This window comes from Pteropus medius, unplaced genomic scaffold (genome assembly GCF_902729225.1).
Source record: "Pteropus medius unplaced genomic scaffold, Ma_sr-lr_union100, whole genome shotgun sequence".
NCBI classification, from domain to species: domain Eukaryota; kingdom Metazoa; phylum Chordata; class Mammalia; order Chiroptera; family Pteropodidae; genus Pteropus; species Pteropus medius.
In genome coordinates this window covers 11,147,394-11,158,308 of record NW_024349803.1, presented here as the reverse complement: position 1 = coordinate 11,158,308, position 10,915 = coordinate 11,147,394, and the positions used below count along the sequence as shown (strand labels likewise).

Genomic DNA, 10,915 nt, shown 5'->3' with positions numbered 1-10,915 from the left:
CTATGCCTCTACGAATTTCTCAGTTTCTCTACTACCCCCTTAGGTGTAACAGGATGGCTAGTTGGGTATTTTCCTTGCCTTACGTCACCTAGGCTCTGATAAAAGCCCAGCGGGTTAGGCTCTGGCAAAAATAGTTTCTCTTGAGTCAGGCCTTATTAAGGACAGCATACTCTGGAATGTCTGAAAATGGTTACTTTCCCGCTTCTCTGCAGGAAGCATCAGGGGATTTTTCTCTGATCTTCACTGTGAGAACTTGGTACATACAGCTCCTAGACGTAAAACTCACAAAAGTCGGGAGTTCTCCTATGACTGGGTCCTCTGGAATTTTTAACCCTCATACATTTGTTCACACTGAGTTTTCAGCAATTTGTCAATTTCAGTTCAGATTTTCCTACCTCTATACTGGTTTCCACAGAGATTTCTGCTCCTATAAGTTGTGGTTCTGTGTATTCACTTATCTGTCTCTCCAATTTTGTGGGTAGCAGTTTGCCCTGGGACCTCACTTCTCTGACAAATCTAAGAATTGTTGATTTTCCATTTGTTTAGCTTTTTATTTGTTAGGATTCAGCTCCTTACATGCTAGGCTAAAACCTGTTTGGGTTTTACTTGTCCAAACTGTTCATAGTCACTTTTTCCTCTTTTTCTGCTTTCTTCCAAATTAATTGAGTATTTTTTACAATCTATTTTATATCCTTTTTTGGCTTCTTATAGTTTTGTTCTAGTGGTTGTTTTGGCATAGTATATATCTACAGCACGGCATACTTTCAAGTGATATTGGACTATTTTTACATAAAAGAACTTAATAATAGTATACTTTTTTCCCTCAGGTCTTATGCATTTTTATCATACATTTTACTTATATATATGTTATGTCCCCCCCGATGGATTATTATTTTTGTTTAAACACTCAATTATCTTCTTTATTTTAATAGACTTTATTTTTTAGAGCAGTTTGGAGTTTACAGGAAAATTGAGCAGAAAGTAGACAGTTCCCATGTACTCCCCCTATTTTCTCCTATTATTAACATTTTGTGCTTGTAACCATTGATGCACCAATCTTGATATATTTTTTAAAAAACTAATGTTCATAGTTTACACTAGGGTTCAATTTTTGTGTCATACAGTTTTATGGGTTTTGAGAAATGCATAATGTGATCATCCACCATTACAGTATCATTTGGAATAGTTTCACTGCCATAAAAATGCCCTCTGCCCCCATTCATCCCTTCCTACTCCCCTGAACCCTTGGCAACCACTGCTTTTTCTAGAATGTCATAGAGTTGGGATCATAAAGTATGCAGCCTTTTTAGACTAGCTTCTTTCACTTAGTAATACTCATTTAACACTCCTCTATGTCTTTTTGTAGCTTGACAGTTCATTATTTTTTAATCACTGAAAAATATTCCATTGTATGGATGTAGCACCATTTGTTTACCCATTCGGCCATTGAAAGACATCCTAATTGCGTCCAATTGTCATTGATTATGAATAAAGCTGCTATAAACATTAAAATCCATGTTTTTGTGTGGACGTAAGTTTTCACTCATTTAGCTAAATATTTAGCACAATTGCTGGAGAGTATGGTGAGAATACATTTAGTTTTGAAAAAAACTGCCAAATTGTCTTCCAAAGTGGATATACCATTTTGCATTCCCGACAATTATCTCTTAAAGGTAATTAAGTAATAAGAAAAGATTTTATGTATTTTCTAGTGTATGACAGTTCCAGTGCTCTTCATTCATTTGTGTATTCTAGATTTTCATCTGGCCCTTAAGAGGCGCTCTGGGTTCTGTCCAGCTCTCAACTCCGTGGAGTGAGGGGACATGTGTTCTTCAAGGACACTAGGTGGCGCTGTGGGACCACTATTGGGAACCAGACCCCAGGCGTTCAGTCCTCCCAAGCAGCTCAGCCCTAGAGGAGCTTTCACCTCAGGGTCCTTGGGGGAGCTTGGGCAGCCACTTCCATGTTTGGCTTTTCCCTGAAGACACAGCATGTCCTCCCTTTTCATGTAGCCTCTTGGTTCCTTTTCTATCGGCCCTGAAGACAGACAGAACCTCCACCTCTCCCTCCTTCCCACCAGAGGCATGGGGTCTCCCAGGATGGAGGAGGCAGTGGGAAGCAGACAGAAGCACTGGTCCTGGGACGGAGGGTGACCATTCTGCAAAGACCCTTTCTACCTCCTAAATGCCCAAAGCATGCAAACCCCTCTTTCTCCAGGCATGCGAACCCCTCCTTCTGATTCTGGAAGCCTGGTGATAAATCTCTGCAACCCTGTCTTTAGGGAGACTTGTGTTTCTAAAAGGGTCTGTTTAGTAGAGCCAGAGGGCCAACTCTCCTCCCTTCTGGCACTTAGGAACCCTGCTGGTGCTCGCAGGCTTTTGCTGTGGACCTTTCAGGGTGGGGTGGAGGAGAGAGCCTGAGTCAGGAGTGAGTCAGGAAACGTCAGACCTGGAAGGCAAGCTCAGCCTCCACAAGCCAGGTGATTTAGAATCAGAGTCAGCAGGTAACTTCTCTAAGGCTCATGTGCAAAGTGGAGATTGTAACCCCTGCTTACAGGGTTGCAGCAAGGAATACATGAGTATGTCTTGTGGAAGTGCTTTGTCGCTGGGTAGCTCCGGGCACCTGTGAGATGTGGTTATCAAAAAACGATAACAAACTTGGACAGCCTTGGGACCTGTGCGAAATGGTGGGTGTGGGCAGCGTGACCAGGAGGCCAGAGGAGGGTGGAAGGGAGGGATGGGCCTTGAGCCAGGCTGTTAGGATTAAGGGTGGAGGGGGACCGGGTTCACAGGAGCACAGGGATTGGAAAGTGGGGGGTGAGTGGGGCCTGGCCCCCAGGCTGGAAGGAGAGGACAGAGCCAGATAGGGGGACTTGAGTGCCTGGCCACTGCATCTGAACCAGCACTCCAGCCATCAGGGAACTTCTCCCCAAGGGCAGGCGTTGGAAGATCCCTCTGGCAGCAGTGAGATGGCAATGATGTGAAGCCAGCCTCGCAGCTATTGTGATCAGTGTGCATTATATATCCTGCTCTTAACTGTGATTTTGGAAGCACTGGTTCCTCCTCTAACTTTTCCTGACCATTGAAATGGACTTAAGAGTTGAGGTTCACTTAATCTTTTCTGTCTCTAGACACAGAACTGGCCAGGCCACAGCACTTGACAAAGACCCAGGGCTACTCACATACAGATTCCCATCTGCACTGACACTGTGATACTGTCCCTGATTCTTCACCTCCTGCTCCCCAGCGAGGCAAGGAACCAAGCTGAGGACTATCTGACCTGTCTCAAGGAGAGAAGCTGGTTATAGAAGCCATGGTGGCACCATCACCACCACCACCCACCCACCCCCTACCCCCCAACACGGGCAACAGAATATATGGAGGTCAGGGCCATTTCTGAGGGAAAGCCATAGAGACCACAGGGCCACATGGTGCGCCGATGTGCCTCCAGGCTTTATCTCCTCTGCCATGCACCAGGAGCAGAGGGTGCTGCAGCCGGCAGCCCCTCCTGCACAGTCTGGTGAGACCTGCTTCCTGAGCATCTCCCTCCACAGCAACCTTATCGCCAAGCCTTGGAACTGTCTGGCCAGGAGACCTTGGCTGACCAGAGACCTAGGGCAGTGGGCTCTTCTGTCAGGGAGAAAGGGAGCACCTGAAATCTCTTTCCTTTCCCTTCTTGCAGCTGATAATCTTTCTGAAATACCAGCATTCACAGTTCCCATCATTTCTGGTGGCCTTGGACAGACTGTCCATTGAATGTTAATGCTGAATCTCAGCAACAGAACGACCGCAGAAGAAGGGCGAGACAGGAGGGCTAGACATCAGGAGGGGTTGGGCTGGCCTGAAGACAGATATGGGGGCTACCCCTTTGGAGGAAAGTTCAAAGTTTATTTCCATGCATCCTGAGCCTGCCTCTTTCACAGAGAAGGAAAAGGAAGAAGGCACAATCTGGGATGATGGGAGCCTTGGTTTGCTGGGTTCTGGTTTAGTGAGATTTATGTTCTGAGATCTGGGAGCAACTCCCCATGTCACATAACTGTCCCCTCCCCGTGGTAGCCTGGCAAGACCTTTGAGCCAGAAAAGAGGCTGAGAAGCCAGCCCTCTTCTGTGTGCCCTGGCCAGCCCCCAAAGTGCTTCGTGTCTGATTATTCCATCTGTAATATTGGAACAACAGTACATGAAGGCATGTGATGTGTTGCCATGAAGACTTATGAATAGATATAAAAAAAAATTTGGAAAAGGACCACGCATCATTTAGTGAAGGTGGTATTTTCCCCCCAGTGGATAAAAAGAAGCAATACCTTCTCACTATATACAAGTAAAACCTCAGTCCCCAGAGCCAAGTGAATCTAAGAAATGAAGCCAAAAGCAAACCTGGAAGAGTGGGACTAGAATTCTCAGGACAAGGCCTTTGAAGTAAGGGCTCTCCCTCCCTTCAAGGGCTTCAGCAGCTCCCCTCGGCCACGCTTGATGAAAGGGAAGACAGGCTCTGTTGTGGTTTGACACATGCCCCAGATGTCAGGTTCCAAATCCATTTGGCAATTAGCTCTCAGAGGTGGCAGCTGTGTGGAGTGGAAAGGTTTCGGGCTTGGAATCAGTATGTTGTGGCAGTGCCAGCCATGCCCCATGCAAGTTACCAGTGCCTCCACTCCTCTGCAGGTAGAATAGGGCTGATACCAGCACAGGCCTCCTTCTTAGAGTTACCAAACTTAGCAAATGACAATACAGGATGCCCAGATGAATTTGAATTTCAGATAAATGCAATACTTGGAACATAGTTATACTAAAAAATTTATTTTATATTCATCTGAAATTCAAACTCAACTGTATGCCTTATATTTTATCTGGCAACCCTTCTCCCTCGGGAGACTTTACAAGGGATCATCTGGGTGAAAGGGCTTCAACTGTAAATGCTTTGAAAGTACAAGTTGGGAGGTATTCTGGAAAGATGGTTGACAATAACTTTAGCAACCAAAATGGTCTTTCGCTGTGAAATTCCTAAGGCTCCCCATCTACTTTAATCTCTGCCCCCTCTCCAGTGGGATCTCTGTATCTTCAAAGGGACTAACACCAATGGACTGATCCCCAGAATTATTCACTCACACATCCAACATAGTCTTCTGGTAAGATTAGGGTGAAGGACATACCATTGCTTTTATGGGGCCCCCACGCCTGAGAGGGAGGGACAGAAATGAGGCAGATACAATGCAGGCAGGGAGAGCTGGAATGGAGGGAAGCTTGGGGCACCAATGATAGCATGGGGGGCAGGCTCTCAATGATGTGCAGACAAACTGGGTCTGGAGAATAATATGAAATGTACATATGCATTGGTTGACAACTATTTGAAAGCTGGCCACCTCAAATGTTGGCAAAGATGTGTAACAATAGGAATGTCTGTACCCTGCCCCGAGAGGTTAATCTAGTACAACTACTCCAGAGACACTGGAGACGTCCATTCCCTATGACCCCCAGGAGAAATGCTACTTCCAGTACATGCCCTGGAGAAACAGACGCATGGGTGAGCCAGGAGAGTGGCACTGCTCACTACAGCCCCACATGGAACCAGCCCCAAGGCCATCAGTGCTAGAATGTGGCCCGTTCACAGGTAGAATACAACACAGCAATGAAATGCACACAAGGCAACTACATGCAGTAGCAGGGACGAATATCACAAACACAGACACAAGTGGACACGTGGGATTCTATTTTTTTTTTACCAAGTTTTAAAACAAAACAGAACTGTGCTGCTTTAGAGATATGTGCATGGGTGTTATAACGCTAAAAGTCAACGTGGTGACTGTCACCAAGTCAGAAGGGTGGTTTCATCCATGGCAGAGGTTCTCCAGTGGGGTGATTTTGCACACAGACACACACGCCCCCACCCGCTCCCAGGGGATATTTGACAATGTCTGGAGAAGTATCTCATCGTCATGACTGTGGGGGGTGGGGGAGTGTGCTCCTGGTCACGGACATTGCTGAACAGTGTACAATGCACAGAACAGCTCCCCCCACCATGCCCACATACACTAAGGAATTATCTTTCCCAAATGTCATAGCGCTGCTCTGACACGTCTTGATTTAGGGGATAAGGGAACTGCTCACATGGGGCGTCTAGGATCCTGGCAATGAATAAACGTTGTCATTTTTTATATATATCCTGTAAACTCTATACAGTGTTTTATACACTCCAAAAATAATTACAGAGAGTGCAATTGAGTGTTTGGGGGGTCAGCAGGGAGACTCATGAGATGAGGTCAGCCTTGGCCTCCGGCTGCAAGGGGAGCCCAGGGACCGGTGCTGTTCCTGGGACACCCCTCAGAAGGCATTTCAGAGATCTGGGCAGCCCAACACGTGTCCTCTACACCCCTCCAAGAAATCAGAACAAGCATGGGCTCCCCATGCCAAGCACGAGTGCCCTGCCCAGTGACATGAGTTCTCAGGTAGGGAGATGGCCTGGCCAGCTGCCTCCTCTCCTTTCTGCTTGGGAGGACCTGTGGGTCCAAAGCTTCATTTAGGCATTTTGAAGGGTGCCAGGAAATAGATCCTTTTGGTCCTTAAGAAAAAGAAATAAAAAGAATCCAAATTGGAAGGAAAGAAGTAAAACTGCCATTATTTGCAGATGACATAATACTATATTGAGAAAACCCTAGACTACACAAAAAAAACTATTAGAATAAATGAATTCAATAACGTTGTGGAATACAGAATATACAGAAATCTGTTGCATTTTATACACCAATAACAAAAAAATCAGAAGTAGAAAATTAAGAATACAATCCCATTACAACTGCATCAAAAAGCATAAAATACCTAGGAATAAATTTAACCAAAGAGGTAAAAGACCTGTACTCAGAAAACTATGACACTGAAGAAAGAAACTGAAGAAGATACAAATAAATCGAAGGATATACCTTGCTCATGGATTAGAAGAAATAATATTGTTAAAATGTTCTTACTACCTAAAGCAATATACAGATTCAGTGCAATCCCTATTAAAATACCAATGGCATTCGTCTCAGAATTAGCACAACTAATCCTAAAATTATATGGAACCACAAAAGACCCCAAATTGCCAAAAATATTTTGAGAAAGAACAAAATGGAAGGTATCACACTCCCTGATATCAAACTATACTACAAAGCTACAATAATCGAACAATAATTTTATGGTACTGGCATAAAAAACAACATACAGATCAATGAAATAGTCCAGAAATAAATCCTCCTTATATGGTCAATTAATCTACAACAAAGGAGGCAAGGATATACAATGGAGTAAAGACAGTCTCTTCAATAAGTAGTGGTGGGAAAACTGGACAGATACATACAAAAAATTAAGTCGGGCCACTTTCTCACACCATATACAAAAATAAACTTGAAGTGGATTAAAGACTTAAATGTAAAACCTGAAACCATAAAACTCCTAGAAGAAAACATAGGAAGTAAAGTCTTTGAAACATCGCTCGTAGCAATATCTTTTTGGATATGTCTCCTCAGGCAAAGGAAACAAATACAATAAACAAATGGGGCTATATCAAACTAAAAAGGCTTTAGACAGTGAAGGAAACCACCAACAAAATGAAAAGACGACTTACTGAATGGGAGAAAATATTCATCAATGGTACATCCAATAAAGCATTAATCTCCAAAATATATAAGGAACTCATACATCTGAATGCCAAAAACCCCCAAACAATCCAATTAATAAATGAGCAGAGAACCTGAATAGTTATTTCTCCGAAGAAAACAAACAGATGGCCCAGAGACATATGAAAAGATGTATTTCCATCACTAATCCTCAAAGAAATGCAAATTAAAACCACAATGAGATATCACCTCACACCTGTCAGAATGGCCGTCATGAATAAATCAGCAAATCACAAGGGCTGGTGAGGAAATGGAGAAAAGGGAGCCTTCATATACTGATGGAGGGATTGTAAATTAGCGCAGCCACCGTGGAAAACAGTATGGAGATGCCTCGAAAAATTAAAAATAGAGCTGCCATGTGATCCAGCAATTCCTTTTAGGTATTTATCTGAAGAAAACAAAAACGCTGATTCAAAAAAGATATATGAACCCCCATGTTCACTGCAGCACTACTAGGAATAGCCAAGATGTGGAAGTCACCTAGGTGTCCATCAGAAGATGAATAAATAAAGATATTGAATACATATATAATAGAATAGAATACTATCCAGCAACGACAACAAAAGAATGAAATCTTGCCATTTGCAACAACAGGGATGGACCTAGAGGGTATTATGCTGAGATAAGTCAGAGAGAGAAAGACAAATATTGTATGATTTCACTTATATGTGGATGGAATCTAAAAGAGAACAAACTAAACTATTAGCTCCTTTAGGGAACCAAGGGAAGACCTGGGCCAAGGCTTCGTCAGAGGACTGGTTCTCCCTGTGGCCAGCTCCAACAGGTGATGGCATGAGCGCTTGCCCGTTACTGGGAAATGCAGGGGTCGTGTGGCTCTGCTTCCACCGCCTCCACCTGAACCCTGGTTTTTTTTTAATCAGTGTCAGAGCTCTGTTTTGTTTCAACAAAAAGACTGCATGCTCTATCAGTCAAGATCCCAGCAGGCAAGAGATGGCACACTCGAATTAAGATAATGTGTAAGTGATGGAATACTCAAGCATTGTGCACAGGTATAGTGCAGCCTCAGGGACAGTGCAGATTCTGGAAAGGTGGGACAATGGAAGGGTTACCAGAACCTGGAAGGGAGAGTGGTCCAGATGGCTTCTTTGACATGCCTGTGACCTTCAGTGCAGGGGCACGCGCAGCCTGCAGCAACCCTGCAGGATCTCTAGAGGAAGAAATACTCTCACCAACTTTTCTCCTTCCTCAGATCTCCTGCTGGTGCCCGGCACTGGCCAAATCTAACAGGAAGGCCAGAGGGTAGGGGCGGGGAGGATGGAGGAGAGAAGGAAGAGATGGGGTAACAGGGGTTAAATATGTGGTGACATTAAAGAATTAAAGAATTAAACGCTCAAAAAAAAAAATCTAACAGGACCCTTGGTTGACCTCAAGGCAATGGGCAAGGGGCTGTCCATGCAGCCCATTCTGGTCTTGTCAGCCTCCTGGACACAGAGCAGGATGAAGGGGAGAGAGGTACAGTGATACCCAGCACAGGGACAGGCGAGGGGCTTTCATTTGAAGGAGGATCCATTTGGGGCCTCTCTCTATTGATGTGTCACTGCCTCATGTCAGTCTTGTGAAGACTCTGCTTCGTGTCTGAGGGATATTTTTGAAAACAACATTATAGAGGTATAATCAAGACACAATAAAATGCATCTGTTAAGTGCACGTTTTGATGAGTGCTGACAAATTTACACACCAGTGTAACCATCACCATGATGAACGTGTAGAACACTCTCACCCCTCTAAAGTCTCTGTGCCCCTTCCCAGTCAATATTACCTCTGCCTCTGGCTCTAAGCAACCCCGCTCTGCTTTCTACCTTTTAGATTCCACTTGTCTTTTCCAGGGGAATAATGTAAATGGAATACTACAGTACATAATCTTCTGTGTCTGGTTTCTTTCCTTCTGCACGATTTTGAGGTTCATCCAAGTTACCATGTATACTAGTTAGTTGTTCATTGATTTCACTGCTGGGTTAGTATTTCATTGTATTCATATGTCCCATTTGGTATTTATTCCTTTACCTACTGATGGACATTTGGGTCGTTTTTAGGTTTTTGCTGTTATGAATAAAGCTTCTATAAACATTTGCAAATAAGACTTTGTAGAGATGTGTTTTCATTTCTCTCAGGTAACTACCTGTGAGTGGGACTCCTGCTGGATCATTTTGTAAGTGTTGTTTATAAGAAACTGCCAGACTGTTTTCTAAAATGGGTGTATCTTTTTGCAACCAACCAGCAAAGTAGGAGGATTCCTGTTGCTCCATATCCTCACCAACACTTGGGATCATCCGTCTTTTTAACTTTAGCCATTTTAGTTGGGGTATAGCAGTATCTCACTATTGTTTAGTTTTAATTTCTCTATGACTAACGACATTCGGCATCTTTTCATGCACCTACTGGCCACTCAGATTTCTTCTTTGTGAAGTAGTCATTCAAATCTTTTGCTCATTTTTTCACTTGTTTGTGTACATATTATTGATTTAGTTTCTCCCAATCTATGACCTGCTTTTTTTTTTTTTTGCCTTTTTTTCAGGCTTTTTTAGATTTTTAAAAAGTTTTGTTAAATTTATTGGGGTAACATTAGTCAATGAAATTATATAGGTTTCAAGTGTTCAATTCTATAATACATCGTTGGTATATTGCACTGTATGTTCACCACCCAAAGTCGAATCTCCTTTTGTCACCGTTAATTTGACCCCCTTTTCTACCTCCCTCCTCACCCGCTCGTTCCCTCTGGTAACCACCATACTGTTGTCTGTGTCTATGAGTTTTTATTTGTCTTGTTTGTTCATTTGTAGCAATCCTTCTTCTGGATATCTACCTGAACATTTTTTATTTTTATTTTATTTTATTTATTTTACTTTTTTAGGCAAGGCGACCCTTGGTTGACCTCACAGATTGCAAGGACCTTGTCAGCTTACGATGCCTTGTTTTTTATTTTTTATGCCTACAGCACCTGGTCTTCCTAGATGGTCTCCCATCCAAGTACTAACCAGGCCCGACCCTGCTTAAGATTCCGAGATCAGACGAGATCAGGCTTGTTCAGGGTGGCATGGCTGTAGACTAACTGAAAATTTTGAAAATATTTATTTGTAAAGATATATGTACCCTATGTTCACTGTAGCATTATTCATGGTGCTTCAAGCATTATTCAAGACTTGGAGACAACCAAAGTGTCTTTCGATAGATGATTGGATAAAGAAGATGTGGTACACACATTTAATGGAATACTACTCAGCCATAAGAAAAGATGAAATACTGCCTTTT

The 10,915-nt window shown here is 43.3% G+C and overlaps 1 non-coding gene across 1 annotated transcript; it reads right to left on the bottom strand.

The window, feature by feature from the left end:
* Positions 1-10,592: 10,592 nt before the first annotated feature.
* LOC120582664 (5S ribosomal RNA) lies at positions 10,593-10,712 on the bottom strand. The gene has a single exon (XR_005647607.1). It is a non-coding gene; the product is annotated as a 5S ribosomal RNA (ribosomal RNA).
* Positions 10,713-10,915: the final 203 nt, after the last annotated feature.